At 38.3% G+C, this 27,500-nt stretch overlaps 1 protein-coding gene across 3 annotated transcripts in view; it reads right to left on the bottom strand.

Annotated features, from left to right (window-relative positions):
* LOC127443011 (receptor-type tyrosine-protein phosphatase mu-like) overlaps positions 1 to 27,500 on the bottom strand; it is a 384,365-nt gene that overhangs the window by 356,014 nt on the left and 851 nt on the right. The gene's annotated exons all lie outside the window — the stretch shown is intronic.

Raw genomic sequence — 27,500 nt, 5'->3', positions numbered from 1 at the left:
GTAGGTGGGTAGTTTGTTAGGTAGTTCAGTAGATAGGTAGGTAGTTCGGCAAGTCATTTAGTAGGTAGGTAGTTTGGTAGGTAGTTCGGTAGGTAGTTCAGTTGGTAGGTGGTTAGTTTGTTAGGTAGTTCGGTAAGTAGTTCAGTAAGTAGGTACTTTGGTAGGTAGCTATTTCAGTATGTAGTTCAGTTGGTAGGTGGGTAGTTTGTTAGGTAGTTCAGTAGATAGGTAGGTAGTTCGGCAAGTCGTTTCGTAGGTAGGTAGTTTGGTAGGTTGTTTGGCAAGTCGTTTGGTAGGTTGTTTGGCAAGTAGGTAGTTCGGCAGGTAGTTCAGTTGGTAGGTGGGTAGTTTGTTAGGTAGTTCAGTAGATAGGTGGGTAGTTCAGCAAGTCATTTGGAAGGTGGGTAGTTTGTTAGGTAGTGTGGTAGGTAGTTCGGTAGGTAAGTAGGTAGTTTGTTAGGTAATTCAGTAGGTAGGTTTGTAGTTCTTTACGTAGGTAGGTGGGTAGTTTGGAAAGTCATTTGGTAGGTAGGTAGTTAAGTAGTTTGGTAGGTACGTGGGAAGTTTGGTAGGTAGGTTGGTAGGTACTGTAGTTTGCTCAGCAGGTAGGTCAGGGCTCAGCAGTAAGAATATTTTCTGCTAGCCTGGTCGGGCAGGTAGTTTAGATTTTTACTTGCCCTGCCAACATTTTCACTGGCCTCACCACAGAAAATGATACATTTTATTTTTAGCTATGTTTCTGTATGCACTTGTGCCAGAAGTAATAATATATATTCTCATTAAATATTAAGCTGTTTACAAAAAAAATAAAATAATAATTAATTAACTAGCTTTGCTAGACAGTGATGGCATAAAATGCAAAACATTACTGATTGATTTGTAGTTTCCAACCCATTCTAACAGGTGCTTCCATAGGCAATCACAATTCTCACAATTTCAACAAAACATCATCTGTGTTAGCCAGCTAAACAATGCAGTACTGGCCCGAAACTCTTTCATGTTGGCCCCAGGCCAGTGGATTATCCTTACTGTTGAGCCCTGTAGGTAGCTCAGTAGGAAGGTTGGTACTGCTCTGACCATCATAAACCAGCTTAAACCAGCATAGAAACTGATGTAACATTTATAGAAACCTATCCAAATGCATTTCCAACGTCTACAGCAGATATGCAATCAAAATGTCACAAAATTCATCCGAATTTCCCTGACATTGTCACTGAATGTTTATTATAATCTTTGTTCATCCTCTACATCAGTGCTCCGTTTCTCCTCTAGAGCACACGTGCAGCTCCATACGGCTTTCAGCTCTCGTTACGCCTCTTATTATTTTTCTCAGAATGACTCGCTCGTGTTTATCTCGACATGCATCGCACTCAAAACACAAGCTTTCAGCGTGTTTCCGACCGCACCGCTGCTGCACGTCCTGCGCCCTGTAATTTCAAAGCCAAGTGGCTCGTGTTGATTACAGGCTCGTTGAGATTTCATCTCTATTGCTTTTAATTTTTTTGTACATGTGTTGTGTTTCTAAGATGGACCCGCACAGCTGTGAGATACTGAGAATCATGCTGGCGCGTGTGTATGTGTGCGTGTGTGTTTAGATTTGTAATTATATTCCTGTCAACCATTTCACTCACAGAAAACATCCATCACTGATGTACACAAGAAGTCAAAAGTTTGGACACACCTATCTTACCCTTTATTGTGACCATTTTCCACGTTTTAGGATAATAATCAAGTTATCAAATCTCTGAAATAACACAGATGGCAGTATGTGAATAATGTAGTGAATGAAATGAAAGCTGTATTTGTGTAGCTGTATAATTCTGTTCATTCTCTCAAGCAACTTCATGAGGTGCTTCATCCTGAGATGCTTTTGAAATACTATTGAAGGAGTTCACATGTGTGCTGCACACTTGAGAGATGTTTTTCCTTCATTATCTAATACAACTCATACATGTAAACAAAAATGAAGAAAAAATAAACGGAGCCTTATAGCCTTATATGTAGGCACTATTTCTATTTGTCTACAAAACTAATTTTAAGTAATTAAGCATAAGCTTTTAGTAGTAATTGACCAATAAGGCTGTTTGAGGTAATAAAAATGATAAATATTTCACATAAAACACATAAAAGTTCTTAGAAATGTAATATTGTGTGTCCATGTTGGCTTTATACACTAAAATAAACATTAACAGCATTTTCTACAATATATATTATTGGGTAGCTCAGTGAGTATTGACACTGACTATCACCCCTGGAGTCGTGAGTTCGAATCCAGGGTGTGCTGAGTGACTCCAGTCAGGTCTCCTAAGCAACCAAATTGGCCCGGTTGCTAGGGAGGGTAGAGTCACATGGGGTAACCTCCTCGTGGTCACTATAATGTGGTTCTCGCTCTCAGTGGGGCGCGTGGCGAGTTGTGCGTGGATGCCGCGGAGAATAGCGTGAAGCCTCCATACATGCGCTAGGTCTCCACGGTAACGCGCTCAACAAGCCATGTGATAAGATGCGTGGACTGACGGTCTCAGACGCGGAGGCAACTGAGATTCGTCCTCAGCCACCCGGATTGAGGCGAGTCACTACGCCGCCACCATGAGGACTTAGAGCGCATTGGGAATTGGGCATTCCAAAATTGGGGAGAAAAAGGGGAGAAAAAAAAAAGGTTATTACGATCTACTCATGCCAACATGTATTTTTTAAAATTAATTTCAGCTCTTAATTTATTCTAATTATTTTTTAATGGTCTCTGAACGGTTACACCACATGACATTTTTTATAAAAAGCCCAAGTAAAAAAATATCAGTGATTTTGAACTCATATTTTGAAAACATGTAATTCATAGAAGAGGGGTATTTAAGTAACTATTTAGTGTGAACTGCATTTAATATGTATTTTTGAATAATTGAGATCAAAAGGTTTTTAAGATCATCAGAAACTTGAGCTGCGTTTCAATTTGCAGGGTCCCTACAGAGTGTTCACTGCTCCCTACTCACTGAGCACGGGATATCTGTTGAAGTTCACTTCACTTGACAAAATGTGTTTATTTGGAATACCCTGCAACGTCATCAAACATAGACAATGCTCGAGTCGTGCAGATTTTGAGTTTCAAATAAGATGACAAAATATACTCGTTTTAATACACGCACCGATCAACATTAAAAGCACCTGCCTAACATTGTGTAGGTCCCCCTCATGCTGCCAAAACAGCGCCAACCCGCATCTCAGAATAGCATTCTGACACACTATTCTTCTCACTACAATTGTAGAGAGTGGTTATCTGAGTTACCGTAGACTTTGTCAGTTCAAACCAGTCTAGTCATTCTCTGTTGACCTCTCTCACCACCTTTAGCAGCAACAACTGCAACCAAACGCTTCCGATAACTGGAGATCAGTCTTTCACAGTGCTGTGGGGGAATTTTGTCCCACTCTTCTTTCAGAACTGCTTTAGTTCAGCCACATTGGAGGGTTTTCGAGTATGAACTGCCCGTTTAAGGTCCTGCCACAGCATCTCAAGTCAGGACTTTGACTAGGCCACTCCAAAACTTTAATTTAGATCTTTTGAGCCATTCAGAAGTGGACTTACTCCTGTGCTTTGGATCAATGTCTTGCTGCATAAAGATCTTTTTGTGGAATTCTGTGTTTGATTTACGCCAGATGTAACGGGACCCCTGTCTTCCAAACAGTTCCAACTTTTCAATCTTTACTGATGCGAGAGAGGCCTGCAGTTCCTTGGATGTTGTCCTTGGATTTATTGTGACTTCCTGGATGAGTCGTCGCTGTGCTCTTGGAGGAACTTTGGAAGGTCGGCCACTTCTGGGAAGGTTCACTACCGTGCCAAGTTTTCTCCATTTGGAGATAATGGCTCTCACTGTGGTTCTTTGTAACCCTTTCCAGACTGATGTATTTCAATCATCTTTTTCCTCATCATTTCTTTAATTTCTTGTGATCTTGGCATAATGTGCTACTGGGTGAGACCTTTTAGCCAACTTCATGCTGCTGAAAAAGTTCTTGAAGATGTTGATTTGATTGAACATGACTGGCAGTAATCAGGTCTGGGTGTGTCTATTCCAGCTGAACCCCATTATGAATGCAGTTTCATAGATTTGGGGATTTAGTAACTAAGGGGGCAAATATTTTTTCACACAGGCCCAGTTGCTATTGGATAACATTTTTGCTTCAATAAATAACATTATCATTTATAAACTCTATTTTGTGTTTACTCAGATTGCCTTTGCTTTATTATTATAAACAATTTAATATGAGATACAAAAACAGAAGAAATCAGATACTTTTTCACAGCACTGTACATAAAACACTTTAATTTGGACTATATATTTATAAAACATCCATAAACAGAATAAATGAAAAGTGATACTGCTCACAGGAGCAATTTTAATATAAAATAGCTCACACAAAAATTTAAATTTCAAATTGTAATGACACATTCACAATTCACATGAGAACCAATAAAGTTTGGAACAACATGAGGGTTAGCAAATGATGACAGAACATTCATTCGTTTCCATGTTACCGAAAGTTAGATACTAAACGAAACATTTTGTCTTTTACTATTGTGAGTTGAAATGTTATCCAACAGAAAGCTTCAACTCCAGGTTAGTCTGACCTTAAAACACAGAGTTACTGAGATAAACACCCTTCCGACGGTGACAAAATATGTCATCATTTGGTCTGTCCGTGACTCGTGCCGTCAGTGAGAGAGCAGAAATGGTGTGTGTGAAGGGCTGAAGTGTGACAGAAGATGACATCAGACACAGAGGTACAGAAGTGGCGTTAGACGGGTCACGGGAGCTAACACAGGACGCATGATTGAGATGCCATGCGGCTGCTCAATGCAGTTAATGCATTCCAGGCAGGTCTGCCTGATAAAGAGGTCATTCACTCACCGCGCGCAGCATTTCTCCACAGAGCAGCACTGTGACTCCACATACACACACATACAAACACACAATACATTCTTATTCACAGAGTGTAACCAAACAACTTTTCTTTCTCTGACTACAGTCACACACTTTCACACAAAACACACCCACAACACATACACAGTCAAATCTTCTACACAGATTTAGGCTCAGTCAAAACCTACTGAGCTGCCTAACCCTCAAAGTTGCACTCCTGACACGAAGGCGGTTATAAAAAGGCAGGTAACATGATTTTTAGCTTCTAAAAGACATTCAAGCCAGTTTTTAAAAGCATAGTTCACCCAAAAATATAAATTATGTCATCATTTGCTCATCCTCATGTCGTTCCAAACCCATATGACTCTTTTTTAAAGGGATAGTTCACTCAAAAATGAAAATTCAGTCATTGTTTACTCACCCCTGTGTTGTTATAACCCAATATGACTTTCTTTCTTTTTCTGAACACAAAGGGAGAAATTGTGAATAAATGTTGTGCTCAGTGATGTCATACAATGGCAGTTTATGTTGACCACCTCTTGAAGCTTCAAAAGAACACAAAAGTATAATTCAGAAGTCTAATAAATTATTCATGAGACTCATGATTGTTATGAAAGCATACGATAAGATTTGGTGAGAAACAAACTGAAATGTAATGTATTATTTAGTGAATAATATAAATGTTCACTGACCGTTGATCTCCTGTGCACGTTCATGATAGGACACGAGAGCAACCGTTCACGCAGCCCCCTCGCGACACTGGGGCGTTCAAGCGAAAACTCGTTTTGTTTATCTAAAAACAGGCCCTCCACAGTGATAGTGACAACAGAACACAGCTGCACACAAAACAGAGAACAGAACTTACTAAACATGTCTGAAGAGTTTGTAGTCCAAGAATTGATGCATTTCTATGCCCAGCCTTTTTTTTTGGACTTTCGGTGCCAGTTCACAGCGGACGGAGTTACATGCGTGATGCCGAAAATAGAAAACAAGTGATCGATAGAATGTACTGTCACTCGTCACAGCTGGTTAGGACAAAAACTCTGATTAACATAAAAAAATATACGTTATATCATGTGTCGTTTGACGTCAGCTTAGGACACGGTGTGACTGTGGCGTCCTGTAGCCTCGTGTTTCTGTTAGATTTCCGAATAAGTGCCAAGAGTTGTGGCTGTGAAACACTCTTGCAGTTAAAACCCCTGTAGAATTACACACACATCCTCATCAAAGGCCACGACTAAGAGATGGAGAGGATGTTTACTGTATGTCAGAGTATCGCTGTAATTTCTCCCTCAGGATACTTTTAAAAACAGATAAAAGATGAAAACAGGCCATCTCTGATGGGTATTACGAGTGTTAAACATCAACTCAAACTCTGACACCTAGAAATGTCAAACCACTGCTAACGAACACGCCTTAAATTAGGGCTGGGCGACATGGCCAAAAATATTATCATGATATTTTTTTCATATCGTTTGATATCGATATTTATCACAATATACATTCCCATTTGCACATTGCACATTTTTATTGAATTTCCAAGTTGGCAGAAGAAAAGAAGAAGAAAAAAATCCTAAACAGTCAAAATAGTCATTGGGGGTCCCGAGACAGCCGGACCAGTGGTGTCTGAGGGATCTGTGGGATCGGGTTTATCAATCGAGTGCAGCTGGATATGAATGTTAAATGATCATCTGTTCGTTTTGAAGCATAATGAGAGAATCATTTTTAAATTCAGATTATTTTTATATTTAGTTACATTCAGATACCCACGTATGGGGGCATAGAAGCCCTTATGACTGTATGGGGGTTCAGGGGTATCCCCTGAGAGAAAATTTAAAAACTGAAAAGTCTGAATGGACCATTTTTATATTGTCATTAAAGTGAGAAAGACTAAGCTAGAGATGATGACATCTGATTAATCTCACAACAGAAATCTATTTGTTTATTATTAAAGGCTCTTAACATGCTGATTAAATGAAGCTAAATTTAGAAGGAAAAACGTTACGGTCTAAAGGCGCTCTGGAACCACGTTAACTTATGCAGCGCCTCATGTCAACGAGTGCAGAGCGGGACAGGGCATGAATGAAGCGTGTTTGGTGCTAGAGAAAAATATTCAAGAATAGAGTGCAGAAAGATAGATCTGGTGCACACAGCACTGTTATTTTGTCACGCTGCTCTATGTCTTGCACCAGTCACTGTGGTCCGTGTCTGGACTGCTGTAGCCTAATCGTGATAAATATCGAGATCGTTTTATCGCCCAGCCCTACCTTAAATGACACTTTGAACCTTTTTAACTACTTACTATCAGGCCAAAAACACACTACACAAGTACACAAATGGAGACTGATCATAGATGAAGACAGCTAACGCTCATGCCAGCTATAGCGCCCAGTGCGGCAACATTGAGATTGCAACATGTAGCTGCTTTGTATCTTTAATTCCATTCTGACGCATTTAGGAACATATCGGCGTGAAATTGCACTTAGAAATGTTTTATAAATAATGAAAATAATATATGTGCAATATATTTTTGTGAACAGCGTGTATACATGTGTAAATTTACTACTGCACTTACGATTGCACTTAATGTACAAAAAACAATCCTTGTCTGTCTCTTTCTTCTGTGCTGGCATATTTAGTACTCCAGCCACTGTAAGAACTTGGCAGTCCTGTACTGCAGATGTTGTTAAACTTTGTCTGACAAATTGCTTGCTATGTGTCTCATTTGTAAGTCGTTTTGGATAAAAGCATCTGCCAAATGACTAAATGGAAATGAATGGAAATGTATATTGTGTCTGTTGTTGACAATAAATATGTTTTCTAATTTCCTACTCATTGTAATCCCTGTTATGTTTCCATTCATAGGCGTTGCTAGACCCTATTTAGGAGGGCTTCAGCCCCTCTAAAAATCTGTGACTTTGCAATCAGTACGCAAGTGTTTTAAACAGCAGCAGGTGCAATGCTGCACTTGTTTGAAGCACGAGGCGTTTTGGTGGCTTTCCTCACCTGTAAAGACGGACTAAAGCATGAGCCAATAGCATTAGTGTGTGGACTGTGGAGGAGCATTTCATTGGTTTTAGCCACTGAATGAATACGCCCCATTTCCTCATTTGATTAGTGAACGAGAGAGGATCAGTGTCTGTTGACCGACTGAAGGAGAGGAGGAGGGATGTTACTCGTTTAGTTAATCTCATTTAACAAGTAGAGAAATAGGCTGGATGAATTTCAATTAAAAGTGACTATATAACTATATATATATATAACTATATAAAAAAAATATATAACTACTTTTAGGCTAATAATGTTGTATTTTTTGTATGCTTTGCTGGTCATGCATAGCAGTGTAATTACATTAGTTTCGGTTGTGAATGAGGTACGTTATCAATGGTTTAATGACTCCCTCAAAACACAAATGACGTTAATTTTTTGTCATCTATTGGCGTAAAAGTGTGATTTTACAAAAATGGTTAGTGATTGGGTAAGTGAACAAATCTGAACTAATCTTTTTTTTAACCTTTATTTTACCAGGGTTATACTATTAAAATAAAAATCTGTTTTCGGAGTGATTTGATAGTCCTTTAAACAGTTTCAGTTATATTTTTATAACTTTATAAGTGTGTTTATTATAGAAAATGTCAATATTCGCAATGAATATTAGCTGGCTATCTTGAATGATGTAAAAACAGTAAAAAAAATTAAAAAATGCTCAAGAGTGAAATGCATTAACTTTGCACATTTAACAGTGTCATTGGGGTGACTACCACTCCTGGAGTTCATGAGTTCGAATAGCAGGGCGTACTGAGTGACTCCAGCCAGGTCTTCTAAGCAACCAAATTGGCCCGGTTGCTAGGGAGGGTAGAGTCACATGGGGTAACCTCCTTGTGGTCGCTATAATGTGGTTCTCGCTCTCAGTGGGGCGTGTGGTGAGTTGTGCGTGGATGCCGCGGAGAATAGCGTGAAGCCTCCACACACGCTATGTCTCCGTGGTAACACGCTCAACAAGTCACGTGATAAGATGCGTGGATTGACGGTCTCAGATGCGGAGGCAGCTGAGATTCGTCCTCCGCCACCTGGATTGAGGCGAGTCACTACACCACCACGAGGACTTAGAGCGCATTGGGAATTGGACATTCCAAATTGGGGAGACAAAGGGGAGAAAATCAGAAAATAAATAAATAAATAAATAGTGTCATTTGTCTTTGCCTGCCATATTAAAGAAAGAATATGTTTTTTTTTTTTTTTTTTACATTCTATAAAACTGTTTTAAAAACTATCGGTCGATAAATCGTTTATCGGCCTTTCCCACCAACTTAGTCATCAATATCGGCAAAATCCACTATCGGTCGACCTCTACTTGAAATGTCAAGTTTTGGGCTCATATCACAAATATTGATGTTCCTTGGACTTACTGTTCTTAAACATTTACAGACTTAAGATTTGTGTTAATAATTTAAACTATTGAGAACAAAACTGATGCTTTGTGCTTGAAATATTTAATTATGTTTTCTTGGTCTAAGGGAACATATGGGGGGTATTATTTATGTTGTTTGGTTGCAAATAATTGTTTCATGTGATGTCACCATTAGGGTGATCTGTGTCCCCATCGGTCAAGTTGGACACTATTAACACGATCTCATATTTCCTTGTGCATGTGCAAATGAAGTACGTGTCTATGCATATCTGTGGAGAAATACGTTTAATATTTGATCTTGAATCAGTTATAATCTTCTTTATTTAAGCTGTATTATTGTATGACCTAAATTTGAGTACACTGAATTATAATTAATAAGTAAAAACAACAACATTTAAAGAGCAAATCTGAGTTAAGTCTACTTGTATCTTGTTACCTTAACATAAATAGTTAAGTTCATTCTAAATGATCACCAAGTTAAGTGAACTTAATTGCATGAGTTTTGGAGACTCAAACAATTGAGTAAAGTCAACTTATTAGGGTTTTCTGTGTATTTAATGTAATATATTAGGTAGATGGTGTACAACTAAGGTTATATCTATCTGACATGCGAAATCACAAAAAATCTATATTGAACAGTAGGGGTGTGCAACGAAACTATTATCTGTATTTGTATCTGTATCTGTTCTTATGACAAAATGATCTGTAGCTGTCTCTGTATTCGGATAGAACCGGGTGTGGGAGGGGCTTAAACAGGAAGTGCGTCAAAACTAAATAAAACTCCCATTTTTAAATGTTACTCTTACATTTATAGTTTCTATTAATAAAATATGCCTTGTATGTTCCTTTTCATAATAATTGTCACAGTCTGTCTCCATGTTTTCCCTAGGAATCTTATTTTGAAGTTTTCCCCTGGACTACATTTCCCATGGTACACTGCCCTTATCAGCCATCTGTTCCCAATCATCCTCAACTGTCTTTCATTCCATCATTAGTTCGGTTTGTGTATAAATAACCTCCTGTTTTGTTTATTGATTATCAGTTCTTGTCCGTGTAATGCTTGTGTTAGTTTGTAGATTTGGTTTATGGCACTCCACGTTGTTTTATATCGTCTTCATCTTCTTCATTAAAGCCTACAAATAGATCCTTCGCCTCTCGCCTCTCCTTCATCATCTCTACTACTCAAATACATGACAATAATAGCCTAAATATTATTATTATTATTATTATTATTATTATTATTATACAATTCTTATTTTTTAAATATAATTGTATAATTTTTTTTCTTACCAGATGAAGCTGAATTTGTAGGCTACATTAACTGTGGAATATGTTGTGGTTTCTCCTGTTATTTCAGATATTAATATCTGCATGAAACAGTATTTTCATTTGTCTGTTCATGTATAACAACATTATTCTGGAGGTAGGAGGTGTCAAGCACACATTTTGCAGTGAATAATAAATACAAATTCAAACATTAAAATAAATAAAAATAAAATCAATATAGCCTACAAACAGGTGAAAGTCCCGTAAATCTATCAGGATTTTTTACGACAGGACACTATTATATGGTTAAATAATAATAATAATAATGTTACGTTTATATAGCACCTTAACAGAGGTAGCACAGTTTATAGAAGAAGAAGAAGAAGAAGAAAAGACGGCGCATGTTTCAGTTTCTTCGTTTTACTTAAGGAGGAATATTCCTAATAGATGAATTCTCTATGGAGCATTTTAACTTTTTTTCAGAATAAAGTCTTAACCAGTTAATAACCTTAATCGCTGATGTGAATATAAATGTGGTCAACTTTAAGAGATGGATAGATGGGCTCTGACGTTAAATCACTATAGGTCATTAATTTAACATCACGTTCAGGTTTAAGCTATAAATAAATACATGAGAATCACGTGTGAATCGTGTGATACATTAACAGACATTTCAAGAAGTGGAAAGTGTATATGATGTCATATCTTAATTAATGTTACACTTGACAAGCTCCAGACGCGCACAATTAACAGAGACCGCAAACGGAGTCGAGACAGCGCCCATTTGATCTGAAATCACACCATACGCATTTTCATAAGGTTTACACTTTAGAAATATTGGCCGCACAGATTCATAAATTCGTTGTAATTTTGGATATGCTTATTTAAAATAATGCTTTATCCTTGTGCTTTTTGGATAATCAGTCATATAAATATTTGTTATATTATTCGGATTAATCCGTTATTCATTTTGAAGTCATTATTCGCACCTTTCCGAATAAGGTATTCAGCTTCGGGCACATCCCTATTGAATACGGTACACAAGCTCTAAAATTGCTGACCTCATTTCAACCGGTACGGTAATAATCAAAGTTGCCGCTAGTACACACATAGACACATATATAATGACTACATTAACGTTAATGTGACAAACTCACCAGCCCTAATGCATTAATAACCAGGAGAGAAACACTACTGTGGCAAACACAGACGCAGAGCGACAGTAATGGTGAATTTAGCCTGCGGTAATATATTCAGAAAGAGCCTCGGGTGGGGGGTGTCCACACCTGTAACACAAATTCATTGAGACGAGGACATATTAGGACATAACAGTGGACCTGAATCAATCTAAAGCCCTGTTTTTTCCCCATCCACTTTTGTATCTTCAACAGACACCCCCAATTGTGTTGCATTATAATGCAAATCCAGTCACTTTATTTTCCCCCGTCCATGGCAACACTTTACAATAAGTTTCCATCTGTTTGCATTAGTTGACAATATTTGTTAGCCCTCCTAAAAATCGGTGACTTTACAATCAGTACGCAAGTGTTTTAAACAGCAGCAGGTGCAATGCTGCACTTGTTTGAAGCACGAGGCGTTTTGGTGGCTTTCCTCACCTGTAAAGACGGACTAAAGCATGAGCCAATAGCATTAGTGTGTGGACTGTGAAGGAGCATTTCATTGGTTTTAGCCACTGAATGAATACGCCCCATTTCCTCATTTGATTAGTGAACGAGAGAGGATCAGTGTCTGTTGACCGACTGAAGGAGAGGAGGAGGGATGTCACTCATTTAGTTAATCTCATTTAACAAGCAGAGAAAGGAGATGGATGAATTAAGAGTATAAGTGACTAATGTCATTACAAGTATTATTTACGTCCTGATATCATTGTAATTACTTTTAGGCTAATAATGTTGTCTTTTTTGTATACCATGCTGGTCATGCACAGCAATGCACAACATTATTTTGCTTTGTTGTCATTTGAGGGAAAAAATGCTTATATTTAAACACTACTAAAGTCTCTTAGTAGGCACGCTTATTTTAATTAAGTATAATCAGACTTGTTTCGGTCGTGAATAAGGGTGGGTAATATAAATTTTCTGATGCATCACAATCTCGATATCGATTCTTAAATCCCAAGATCAATCATTTACTCTATGCACAACCCTGTCCTACAATGAGAGGAAATAACTCGCATATGCAACCAAATTTTTACGAAATGAATTATGTGCCATTGGGATTTGAACTTGAATTTTAGGACTTGAAATTGATAATTTTTACTTGAACTTGAATTACATTCAAATCATTCAATTCAGATTCGGGGGCCTGGGAAGCTCAGTGGTAAAGACGCTGGCTAACATCCCTGGAGTTCTTGAGTTCGAATCCCAGTGCGTGCTGAGTGACTCCAGCCAGGTCTCCGAAGCAACCAAATTTGTCCGGTTGCTAAGGAGGGTAGAGTCACACGGGGTAATGTGGTTTGCTCTCGGTGGGGCGCATGGCAAGTCGTGCGTAGATACTATGGTGGATGGCGTGGGCCTCCACACGTGCTACGTTTCCGTGGTAACGCGCTCAACGAGCCACGTGATAAGATGCGTGGGCTGACGGTCTCAGACGCGGAGGCAGCTGAGATTCATCCTCCGCCACCTGGATTGAGACGGGTCACTACACCACCATGAGGACTTAAGAGTGCATTGGGAATTGGGCATTCCAAATTGGGAGAAAAATCATTTCAGATTCCATATTTTTAATACACTGATTCAGGTTTTACATTCAGATTTGGGTAAATGTGATGAAGACATCTGGGATACTCAGGAAGAGCAATCGAGCCTGTATGTAATCGAACTCATTGACAGTTCACAGTTAAAAGAGGAAGGGTCCGCTGTGAAATAGTGCCAATGTGAGATCATGGCTGAACGAGATCCACCACCTCTCTCGAGCGTAAGTTACTTGTTCTGCCCTGATGCAAACTAGTGTGATTGGTAAACAGGCTGTTTTTCCGCTGCAGCATGTCTTTTTCAAACGAGTTTTATCCTGCAATTTCACTGACAGTGCTTCTCCATGCACACCGCCCAACTAATCGATAATGAAATTCACTGTCAACGATTTCCATTATCGATAATTATTGATTAGTTGTTGCAGCACTAGTCAAGACCTGGAACTTCTTCATAGCCGTTGGTTTACTGAAAAATAATTGCACACCTTAGAACGTTCATCAACCAATCAGAATCAAGCATTCAACAGCCCTGTGGTATAACTAGAAGAAGAATAGAAGCCTTTATTTTGGTCACACATTATACATACATGTTTGCATATATACAGTGAAATTTATTTATCTTCACATATCCCAGCTAAGCTGGGGTCAGAGTGCAGGGTTAGCCATGATACAGAGCTCCTGGAGCAGATAGGGTCAAGGGCCTTGCTCAAGGGCCCAACAGTGGCATCTTGGTGGTGCTGGGGCTTGAACCCCCGACCTTCTGGTCAGTAACCCAGAGCCTTAACTGCTGAGCTACCACTGCCCCAAACTATGTTAATGAATGGAGCTTTATTGTATATATGTCACCAAGTTAAAGTTAACTAGCTGCCTAATGTAAAAAAAAAAAAAAAAAAAATATTCTGACACATTAAAATATGCTGCTAAAAATCAGACCAGACCAGCAGAAAAAAATAATTACTGTTGAGCCTTAAGACTGATCAACAAAGACATTGATGTGTTATCTTTGTTTGTGGACAGGTAATGAAGCAACGTAGTCAGTTATGTCATCGTCTGGCTCCAAAGTCAGTGAAAATGTGTGCTGGTTCAGAGCGAAACTCCAGGAACATTTCAGTGGAAAAGTGATACGAGAGAGAGAGAGAGAAACTAAGAGCTAAAGAGAAAGTCACCGAGGACATGCAGAATGACTCCATAATGTTTGGCAAGATCTGAGCGACCGTTTGCCCACTGGAGGTTACATTTCATATGCCATCACTGCCAAAATTCACTTCCCACGACTTCTGCATTTAAATCTCTGTTATTTACAGGAATTTAGGAACAAACACACAACTGTGATGTTATAGTGGCAGGCCTTGCTTAACTTAAAACCTCCATTATTTCAATTATCTGGCAACTGCTCATTAACAAGCTGCCATGAACAACTCCGAGTGGCCTGCGGCATGCAAAAATAAACACCAACCTCCACGAATCATCTCCATTCCAGCACTTTCACACCTCCCTTAAAATCGTGCCATGAAGATGCCAACTCCACCGCTATTCACACGGCAACGGCATGGAATCTATTTAACTGCAGCACTGTTAACCTGCAGACACTTTCGCAGTACAGCCGACAATGCGTGCCCAAAGTCTTTCTAGCGAGTCAGTCCACTGTCGGTCATCTTTGGAACGTTCTCGGGAGGTTATTTCCAATCATGCCAGTGCAGCTCCGATCTACTTGAATGGGGAAAGACCGAAATCTCCTAAACGGTTGGTCCAGATTATGATCAAAGAACAGGTTTCAAATCAGCAATAAAACCTGACAATACTGGTATCATAAACTGTGCTTTTTTCCCCTCAGATTACGCAAAAAAAACCGCAATTTTCTCGGCTTGTATAGCTAACGTGCATGCTCGTTGTCGAGTTGATTGACAGGCGATGTCTGTATGTAAAAGGTGATTGGCTTGTTGGACGTTCCAATTTCTCCCATTCATTTTAATAGAAGTGGCCCGTCTCTGCTAAATAATCTCTGGCGCGACGCATTTCTCCAAACAGCAGAGTGGGTCATAGAGTCGCGCTCGGAGAGAGAGACACACGTGTACTTAGCGGTAAATAACAGACTGCTTTTTCCCTTAATTGCGACCCCCATATCCATCCATCCATCCATCCATCCAAAACACTCACCTCGCGCTCATCATTAGTGTGAACACAGACCCTTGGAGCATTAATTAGCAATATTTTCGAGAGTGTCTGGACCTTCTTGTTTGCCGCTGTCTCTGAATGCTAACTTGTGTAAACACGATCCGCTGCATAACAAGTTGTTATGCTCAGTGACCAAGATTCTTCATTTTAATTTTTTTATTTTTTTTAAATATGTTGATGTTAAATTACTCAAGCATGGCTTCTGTATCTGCTTCTCTCCGTTGTCACATTTTCTATCGTCTATTGAAATCCCTCATGCTTGTACGTGCATCTGTTTTTCACTCTATAACCTGTTTCTGTTTGTATCCCCCAAATGCTCCTCCGCTGGTTAATTTTTTCTCTCTACACATCAATATCTCTTTTCCAAAACCTAGTGAGCTGTTTACACATGAAGGCGTCATAGGCGTGCTTCCGACACGAAGTCTGCTCCAAAAGGTAGACAGCATCATTATTTGCCATAAAACTGTTTTTGCAAGAAATTAATTGTAAAAAATGCATTGACATCAAATACCCCAATGTACATAACAGCTATGAAAAATAAGAAGAAATAAGGTAGGTCACACAGGGACTTCTTCAATTATTGTTTTTCACTGTAATTTTACAATATTTTCCAGTAAAATTACATGCATGAGTCTTGCTTTATTTTTTGCCTTTTTTTCTGTTCAAAAAAAAAAAAAAAGAAATTGGTCATATTCTGAGTGTCTAACACTGTAAACAATATATTTTCATCAGTATATTTGCCTTGTTTTCTAGAATAATGCATAAACATCCTTAAAACAAGATCAAATTACTTTAGTAATACTGCATACTATATTCACCCTTTAAATGAACCAACATCGACTAATTGTTTCAGCCCTATTTACAAGTATTTAGATTGATTTATTGAACACGTGTTAAAAACTGGTACTGTCTCTTTAAGAAAACTGGCATTTCTGTAAATGAGCACGTTAATGAGAATCTAACAGCTTTATCTCATCTGTGCTACGCCTGATTACAATTAAATGTTTCTTTTTTTTTTTTTTTTGACCAACATCTGACTGTAAAGAACAGAAAGAGTATTAAAAGTAGACATAAATCAATGACAAATCGGTTGCGTGGATTTCATCTTTGGACACACGTTACACACAACTTTTACTCTCAACACACAGTGAAAGGATCTCACTGCTGAATAATTCACCACTACACTACACAATTACTGGTGAGTGAAATCTAAACATTTACCAGCCAGTTGCCAAATATATATATATATATATATATATTATTTTTTTTTTTTTTTCCGCAAATTTGGTTGCAAATGCGAATCATTTCCTCTCATTGTAGTGCAGGGTTGCACATTGAGTAAAAGATCGATCTTGGATTTAAGAATTGATATCGAGATCATTCAAATGAAGTTGCGATGCATTGGAAAATCAATATTTTACCCACCCCGACAATGCAGATTGTGAGGGAGCTCACTAAAGTTCGGAGCAGAGCCCATTTCTCTTGCTTTCTCTAATTAGACCATCTCTCCGTATGTCTGTCTGGGTGCGTGTGATTCATTAGCTTTTATCTTTTTCATTTGAACGAGTCTGTATGTAATTAGTGTCTCTGTTTGTCCATTGCTGTCACACACAGTCACATCTTATGGCCAATTACTGTGTAACACACACACACACACACACACACACACACACACACACACACACACAAACAAACAGACAGTCACGCCTCCAACTCACGCCATTGGTTGAGTCAATGTTGGCTGGATGGCTCAAAACAAAGAGAGGCATTTTTATAGCGCCACAGAGAGTGTTTACAGTTTTTGAGAAAATTAACTTACAAATGGCTGACTTACAGTTGTCTCTGCATTTTAAGCTAACACCAAAAAAAGTTACATAATTCAGTTTTAAAGATGCTGTGTAATTGGATCTCTGGGAGACTTGGAAACACCATAGCATCCACCTAGAACACTCCAGCAACCGCATAGCAACGTCTTGACAACCACCCAAAACACCCTAGCAGTGCTGGGTAAATTACTTAGTAATCCACTACAAATTACGGTCACACTTTATATTAGGTGGCCTTAACTATTATGTACTAACATTAAATACATACCAGAATATGTATTTACTGTGTAACTACATTCTGCAAAATATCCACATTTGCTGCTACTGAGGTTGAGGCACGGGTAGGTTTAGGAGTAAGGGTAGGGTTAGGGATTAGGGTTAGGATCAGGGGTTAGAGTTGGGTTTAGGAGTAAGGGTAGGGTTAGGGGTTGGGGTTAGAGTTAGGTTTAGGAGTAAGGGTAGGGTTAGGGGTTGGGGTTAGAGTTAGGTTTAGGAGTAAGGGTAGGGTTAGGGGTTAGGTTTAGGATTAGGGGTTAGAGTTGGGTTTTGGGGTAAGGGTTGGGTTAGGGGTTGGGGTTAGGATTAGGGGTTAGAGTTAGGTTTAGGAGTAAGGGTAGGGTTAGGGGTTAGGATTAGGGGTTAGAGTTGGGTTAGGGGTTGGGGTTAGGATTAGGGGTTAGACTTAGGTTTAGGAGTAAGGGCAGGGTTAGGGGTTAGGTTTAGGATTAGGGGTTAGAGTTGGGTTTTGGGGTAAGGGTTGGGTTAGGGGTTGGGGTTAGGTTTAGGGGTTAGAGTTAGGTTTAGGAGTAAGGGTAGGGTTAGGGGTTGGGGTTAGGATTAGGGGTTAGAGTTGGGTTTTGGGGTAAGGGTAGGGTTAGGGGTTGGGGTTAGGATTAGGGGTTAGAGTTGGGTTTTGGGGTAAGGGTTGGGTTAGGGGTTGGGGTTAGGTTTAGGGGTTAGAGTTAGGTTTAGGAGTAAGGGCAGGGTTAGGGGTCAGGGTTAGGATTAGGGGTTAGAGTTAGGTTTAGGAGTAAGGGTAGGGTTAGGATTAGGATTGGGGTTAGAGTTAGGTTTAGGAGTAAGGGCAGGGTTAAGGGTCAGGGTTAGGATTAGGGGTTAGAGTTGGGTTTTGGGGTAAGGGTTGGGTTAGGGTTGGATTAGGGGTTAGAATTGGGTTTTGGGGTAAGGGTTGGGTTAGGGTTAGGATTAGGGGTTAGAGTTGGGTTTTGCGGCAAGGTTGGGTTAGGGGTAAATCTAACAGTGTAACTACAAATGTAATTAAATGCAAGTACTTTAAATGTACTTACAATGCAAAAACATGTATGTACATAATAAGTACATTGTATCATATGGTTAAGTACATAGTAGTTAAGGTCACCTTATATAAAGTGGGTCCCAAATTACAAATTATTTCTCTAAAATTGCAATCAGATTACTTTACTAATTACTTCATTGAACAAGTAATCACATTAGTAATTACTTTACTTTTAAGTTACTTTCTGAAACACTTTTCCGCTCAACAAATTCAAAATAATGTCTATATTTCTTTCTAGTTCATTGTTACACACAAGTCATACACTCACAATGACTCGTTACGGGCCATAATTCATGTATTCTACATAAATAATATATTAGAAATAAGAATAATCCTATAATGCATTTAAAATTAAATTAATTATAAGTCAGTAACTGGCATGTTGAGTGACTCCAGCCAGGTCTCCTAAGCAACCAAAGTAGCCCAGTTGCTAGGGAGGGTAGAGTCACATGGGGTAACCTCCTCGTGGTCGCTATAATGTGGTTCTCGCTCTCGGTGGGGTGCGTGGTGAGTTGTGCGTGGATGCCGCGGAGAATAGCATGAAGCCTCCACACGCGCTACGTCTCCGCAGTAACGCGCTCAACAAGTCACATGATAAGATGCGCGGATTGACGGTCTCATACACGGACGCAACTGAGATTCGTCCTCCACCACCCGGATTGAGGCGAGTCACTACGCCACCACGAGGACTTAGAGCGCATTGGGAATTGGGCATTCCAAATTGGGGAGAAAAGGGAGAAAAAATTTCAATAATAATAAATATTTTTTATTTTTATTTTTTTAAGTCAGTAACTGTAATGTGATTACAAGAATATAAAATGTAATGCATTACACTACTTTTTGGACTAAAAAGTCATTAGATTACAGTAACTAATTACTTTGTTATTGGATTACACCCGGCACAGCACCCTAGCAATGTGGAATGCTTTTGCACATGCAAACACCTCTCACATTTTAATCCAAAAATGTAAAAATCTAGTAATTATTTTTACAGTTGCATTTGATGTTTATTAACACACTCAGATGAGGCAATGCACAGCCAGTTAGATTAAATAAATATATAAATTTACTCCATATATGTTGCTGAATCCTTAACAATAAATGGCATAACAAGTTTTGCATATGAACTGTGTCTCTCTGCTTCTCTCCATCATAAATCATTGTGGGATGTATTTTATTAGTATATTGCTGCAGGTGCTGCAGCCGAAGTTCTCTCTGGAGCTCACAGATATTTAATTTCATTCTCCAATGGCTCAGAGAGAGATTCTTCTCTTCATAACCCTTTAACTGGCTCTGTGACTGCTGGGACCACTAAAACAGAAGCCCACGAGACAGAGCCACTCAAACGAGCGCCGGTAAATAAAGAGCCATTTATCTGCGCTGGCCAGCTAGTGGATTTCTGCCGTTCAGATAAGGGCCGTGGCGGCTACATCAGCGGTCGCTCAGTCCTGCATTCGGCATTCAGCGCTGGGTAAAAAAAAACTACATTAAGTGAGCAGCAATATACCGCTTGTGTAACTCTCTCTGAATGAAAGCCGCTGTAACTCTGCAACGCTGCAAAATCCACGGCTGTTTTAATAGACTCGAGGCTCCTGAGGGCCACAAACACAGAAAGCATGGCATATCTGAATAATCAGAACGCTCGTCTTTTACGACGCAAGATACGAATGTTTATCACTCAGACAATAATAATGCAATCTAGCCCTTCCACCCTCCCTGTCCTCTATTACAAGAGTGTAAATATACGTATATAACACAGTACAAGATATTTCTGTGGCATTTCTTCATTATTTATTAACATCTTCTTCAGGACCAGGATGAGTTTATAGTTCAGCAGTCTTTTTATGGTTTACTATTGGAGATTAAACTAGTGATAGGCCGATATATATTGGTCAGGCTGATTAATTGGTTGATATTTGGCCCTTTTTATATTATCAGCACTGGTCATTCTGGCTAATTAAAAGGGTGTTCACAACAAGCTTTGAGCATGCAACTGCAACGAACAGGATATGATGTTAAGAGCTTCTGGTTTAAATAAAAAAACATTTTTTTATTTTTTTAAATCACAAATAGCAAATAATATTGTATTAAAAATTTTAAAATTAGGGCTGTCAATTTGATTAAAATGTTTAATTACATGATATGCCGATTAATTAATCACATTAATCGCAATTAAATAGCATGTATGACATTTTTTTCATGCATGAAGCCCCTCAAATAGCAATCATTAAATATAAAAGAATTAAATAATTATAAATAGTTACATTAAAATATTTATAAATATAATATATGGGTCATTGACAAACAAGGCTGCCCAAAGATTGTCCAAATATTTTCAAAATCTAGTTTAAAACACGTCAAGTTTGTAGACATGTAATCTTTGAGTTTGTGATGTTTTTAAAACAATCTGAAAAACATTTTTAGCATTTTCTACAAAAACTGATTTAGTGACTTTACAAATGTCAAGTGCATGTATTAAAATAGTTTTTCTTGCACCTTGAATACATGTGTACAAGTGACTTAATTATTAATATAAAAAAAGGTTAAAATATCATGAATTTTTAAGTTAAGAACATCAAGACATTTTCTTGATATTGAACAACATGTCAAAATATTGATATTTAATGATGTGAAAAAATAATTGTTTTGATTTTGTTTTTTTGTTGCTCTAAAAAGATATCAGTTTTATTATGACAACACAATTGCTAATTACAAATTGTGTGAACTGCATTTGTAATGTATTTTTTAATAATTTATTAGACGTGGACATAAAAAGCATCACGTCAGACAATTAAAATGCATCACATTATTGTGGCAGACAAGTAAAGCATTGATAAGACAAAAAATCTGGCCGAGATACATTTATTAAAATGGCTTTTCTAAGGATGCGTCAGTGTGCGCATGCGCCAGACGGACGCTTTCGGAGCATCACACTTTGGTTGCGTCATGTCATAAACACAGCGTTTTTAAGATGCTGTGTGAAGTTAAAAGTAGATTGAAACTTAGAAAAACACGTCTTGAGATCCGTGCATTTGGAATTGAGCTCCGTCCAGCTGTGTTTGAAAGCAAGGGCACGTTCTCATCTTGTGCTGTTGCAAGTGTCGCGCAAGCTTGAGTCTTGGTTTGTTTACTGGACAGTTTTGTGTTGCCTAAACAGCTGGAGTTTCACTTACTGCCCCCTGCTGAAAACAGGTGGTACTTCAAGCTGGAATTGCTCAGATGGTTGAAATATTCCTTATCACAGTCCGGGAACATGATTAATAACTATTTTACGCTTTATTTATTATATAATTAATCGCACTGAATTATCACATTAAATCAACAGCCCTAGTTCAAATATACCGTCCACTCACTTTCCAACACCATCGAAAAACTCATTAGTCAACAACAAGCAATTAAACTAAATTCAACATCTACAAGAACAACCTGTTTTTTATCTCTAACAATTAATGTCCTTACAATATCTATTATTACTTCAACCAAAAATAAAATTTTGTTATCATTTACTCACCTTCATGTCATTCCAAACCCGTATGACTTTCATCAGTGGAATAGAAAAAAAGGGCATTTTGCATAATGTCTTTTTTTATCCGTACAATGAAAGTGAATGGGGACTGAGAAAAATAATAAAAAGTGTCATACAAGTAGTCCATATGACTTGTGCTCTATATTACTGTACTCTATATTATCTGTTGACTGTATTACTAAGTCAACAGATAGCTTTGTGTGAGGAACAGACCAAAATTAAAGTCATTATTCACTGAGCAGCTTATAATTTTTAAGATTTACGCATTTCAGTGTCAAAACAATTGTGTAGTTTTATTTTTTTTAACCAAATGTAATAAATAACTTAATATTTCGGGGTTTTTTTTTAAGTTTTGTTAATTTAATTAGTTTTTAATTAATAATTAGTTTTTAACTAAATTTTATTTATAAACACACAATTCAATTTGATGTAATTTTGTTACAAAATTGAAACGTGTAAATCTTAAAAATAGGCTAAAATATTTTATTTAGCGTATTCAGGCTTGATACATCAGGTTTGATGTTAAAGGGATAGTTCACCCAAACTTCTCACCCCTGTGTTGTTATAATCCTATTTGACTTTCTTTTTCTGAACACAAAGGGAGAAATTGTGAATAAATGTTGTGCTCAGTGATGTCATACAATGACAGTTTATGGTGACCACCTCTTCAAACTTCAAAAGAACACAAAAGTATAATTCAGAAGTCTAATAAATTATTCATGAGACTCATGTTTGTTATGAAAGCATGTGATAAGCTTTGGTGACAAACTAAAGTATTATTTAGTGAAAATGTTCACTGACCGTTGATCTCCTGTGTGCGTTCATGATGGGACACGAGAGCAACAGTTCACGCTGCCCCCTCGTGATATTGGGGCGTTCAAGCAAAAACTCATTTTGTTTATCTAAAAACAGGTCATCCACAGCGATAGTGACAACAGAACACAACACAACTGCACACAAAACAGAGAACAGAACTTACTAAACATGTCTGAAGAGTTTATAGTCCAAGAATTGATGCATTTCTATGCCCAGCCTTATTTTTTTGAAAGTTTTTGGACCGGTGCCAGTTCACAGTGGACGGAGTTACCCACGCAATGCAGAAAATATAAAACAAGCTATCGATAGAATGTATCGTCGCCCGTCACAGCTGGTTAGGACAAAAACTCTGATTACCATAGAAAATATACCTTTTATCACATGTCGTTTGCCATCAGGTTAGGACTGTGGCTGCCTGCTATGTTTCTGTTTGATTTCCGAATACTCCATTTCAAAAAATAAGGCTGGGCATAGAAATGCATCAATTCTTCAATGTGTGGTAAAAAGCAGCGTGAACATTCTGCTAAACATTTCCAACATTTTCATATGGGTTTGGAACAACATGAAGCTGAGTAAATAAAGACAGTTTTTTAATGCATTTATCTCATTGCAATTTTGTGCATGTATTTAAAAAAAAACAGCATAAATTGTACAAAAAGTTCTTTTGAAACATCAGAGAAGGACAGTCAGCGTATCAGAGGTTCAGATCGTGCACACACACGTTGTTTAGATGCGAGTTAGACCTGCTGTTGTTTTTCTCAATCTGAAGGGTAAAAGTCAGTGATGACACAGAGAGTCATTACAACATCCTGTCCACAGATCTGCCAGTCCTACACACACATATCAAGACGTTTTTCATGGATACAAGCGCAGGTGGACACACACACACACACACACACAACCGACATCTTTGAGTTTCTCTCGACAGCATACGCTACTAAACACACACTCACACTGAATGACACACTCTGCCACCTGTTCAACACACACACCCACAACACGCCTGTGCTACTCAAGTCACATGACGACATGCAATCCAAGAAGCTTCACATTAAATATAGTGTCATTTTTTCGATGTCAAAATACTGTCGCATGTCCCATCTTAAAGCTGAAGAGTGTAATTTCTGCACCACCAACGTAATTACAAAAATAAACATTGTTTTCAATGTTTATAAATTATAGTTAAAAACTGATCCCCCCATATGTTTGCATTTTCACAATGCAAACGAACAATATCAAGCTTGTGCAACTAAAAGCTTTTGCATTCACATGCTTGCGTTGAGTACTTTTCATTTTAAAACCAGCTTGAAGATTTTAGCAGAACTTTTGACAGTTTAAAGTATTTCGGTTCTGCTCATGAGCACATTTACTCAGTTCCCGGTTGAGTTGAACGGCAGTAATCAGATGCCTGACAGACGGTGAGTGACGTCTCAAACTTGCAAGCGAGTCTTCTTGTGAATTAAAGCACCAGATGTCAGTCAGGGTAGGTGGAGGTTCTCGCCCTGCGGCACAGCACCACATCAATCAACAGACTATTGGAAGATCTGAACGTGTGTTATATTTATACGGCGCGGCCAGGAATTACCCAGTGCTAATCGATGATAGCTGGAGAGAGCGCTGACAGTAATAAATCACACTGATGCTAAAGAGCTCCGCTCTCCTGTATGCATGCGGTTAGTACTGCAAACTACTGGTTAATGGTTTCTCCCTCTCTCACACACACACACACACACACACACACACACACACATGCAGCATCAGTGAAGAAATCAATAACAAAAAAACAAGAAAAAGTAGTCATTTTTTGAACATGCTACCATGGTATTAACATGTTTTTTTTTACACATGGAACCATGGTAATTAACTGATCTTTGGGCATAGTAGCACCGTGGCAATACCATGTTTTTTGGAAAGTGAACATGGTAATACCATCTTTGTTGGACTTGCTACCATGGTAATACCATAAGAGATTTGGTATATTTAAGTATATTTTAGACATGTTCCGTGGTAAAACCGTGTTTTTTGGACACGTACCCCATGGTAAAACCGTGTTTTTTGGACACATACCCCATGGTAAAACTGTGTTTTTTTTGGACACGTACCCCATGGTAAAACTGTGTTTTTTTGGACAAGTACCCCATGGTAAAATTGTGTTATTTGGGACACGTACCCCATGGTAAAACTGTGTTTTTTTGGACACGTACCCCATGGTAAAATTGTGTTTTTTTGGACACGTACCCCATGGTAAAATTGTGTTTTTTTGGACACGTACCCCATGGTAAAATTGTGTTTTTTTGGACACGTACCCCATGGTAAAACTGTGTTATTTTGGACACGTACCCCATGGTAAAACTGTGTTATTTTGGACACGTACCCCATGGTAAAACTGTGTTATTTGGGACACGTACCCCATGGTAAAACTGTGTTATTTGGGACACGTACCCCATGGTAAAACTGTGTTATTTGGGACACGTACCCCATGGTAAAACTGTGTTATTTTGGACACGTACCCCATGGTAAACCTGTGTTATTTTGGACACGTACCCCAAGGTAAAACTGTGTTTTTGTTGGACACGTACCCCATGGTAAAACTGTGTTTTTGTTGGACACGTACCCCATGGTAAAACTGTGTCATTTGGGACACGTACCCCATGGTAAAACTGTGTCATTTGGGACACGTACCCCATGGTAAAACTGTGTCATTTGGGACACGTACCCCATGGTAAAACTGTGTCATTTGGGACACGTACCCCATGGTAAAACTGTGTCATTTGGGACACGTACCCCATGGTAAAACTGTGTCATTTTGGACACGTACCCCATGGTAAAACTGTGTCTTTTTGGACACGTACCCCATGGTAAAACTGTGTTTTTGTTGGACACGTACCCCATGGTAAACCTGTGTTATTTTGGACACGTACCCCATGGTAAACCTGTGTTATTTTGGACATGTACCCCATGGTAAAACTGTGTTTTTTTTGGACATGTTCCATGCGTCTACCATTTTTTTTTGTTTTTGTTTTTTTTGGACATTTCAAATGCTAATATCATGGTTTTTGGGCATACACCATAGTATTTTTAAGTACCTTGGAGTACCAAGTAAATTCCATCTTACAGAATAATAGTACCATTGTACAAAGTAACATGATATTACATCTGATGGCATCATTGGCATCACAATGATAACGCCACAGTACTTTTTTTTGTAAATTATTGCATTATCACATATTTACTTAATTCATGGCTACTTGTTTCATAGATGATGCTTTAATGATTGCTTAGTTCTTCAGATTTGAACTCTGCAGATCAAATATTGTATTTCCTTGCAATATTAGTAATGAGACAAATGTAAAATCCATTGACAGTCATTTTTCAAAGATGAGGCTCCAGCTATCTCATCTACTGTTGTTGTTGATCAATTACCGCAAATTTATTCCAGCATATCAGCATGTGTCTGATCAGAGTTACGGTACAGTAACGGAAAACCATCTGTAAAGACCAGCAGCCGTAGCACAGCTGTGATGTAAATCAAACAGACTAGAGAGATGCAAATGGTATATACAGTCAATATGAGTGAGCCATACTGCCTCATACAGGACAACAGCAGAACTAAAACACTAATATAACACACACAGACTAATCCAGTTTAGTCCAATCAAGTCAACACCAGTTCTTAACCCATAACCAGAAATGTAATTATATTTGCTTTAACACAGCATGTTATCCAGTCATAGCATTAAAAAATGACCCCATATCCAATCACTAGGTTTAATCATTTGGGTTCAAATGGGTTTGATGCCACAAGCAAATAAACTGATAATCACATCACAAGTCATTATAACACCAGATATTGTGAAACAACTAAGACCTAAAATAGCAATAATTTTTTTTTTTTTTAACTAATAAAACAGCACAATGTACTATTTTAGATGGGATATGCCATCTAAAATATGAATGAAAGAATACTAAAAGTGTGACACATTATGCACCACGGCTTACCATTAACTGCTGTATAAATACATGCACATATTGATTTAAGTGCCACTAATGTCCCCTATTACACATTGGAAAATCTATTGTTCAGACAGCTAAAACGACCCCTTTTAAGGTCCGTTTTGTGTCCCCTTGGGCCAAATGAAGACTACTGCAACAAATCACTGTTATATTTTAACTAATGGGGCTGTGTCTTGCATCCAAAATGTGTCCAACCGGTGCTGTATTTATAAAACACACTATTCATGTGTGCCAAACAGAATTAGGGCTTCATTTATTGCATTTTGAAATGCATGTCTCATTATTGCACGCAGAAAAATCCTAAAACAAAGTTTTTAATGCGCTGCTCAATGAGCAAATGCAATGCACATAAGTCTATTTACATGCAAGAGATGCACTTCGTGATGATTAAGTGTGCATGGCAGGTGGCGATTGTTACTCATTTCAGCAAACACCAAATGGAAACAACAGAATGCACACATTTGTTCACCTCATGCATGCATCAGTATTACAATGAGATTATAAAAACTTCAAATAAACGCTGTAATC

Source organism: Myxocyprinus asiaticus, chromosome 6 (genome assembly GCF_019703515.2).
Source record: "Myxocyprinus asiaticus isolate MX2 ecotype Aquarium Trade chromosome 6, UBuf_Myxa_2, whole genome shotgun sequence".
Classification (NCBI taxonomy): domain Eukaryota; kingdom Metazoa; phylum Chordata; class Actinopteri; order Cypriniformes; family Catostomidae; genus Myxocyprinus; species Myxocyprinus asiaticus.
The sequence above is the reverse complement of the archived record's forward strand: the minus strand, read 5'-3'. Positions and strand labels throughout refer to the sequence as shown.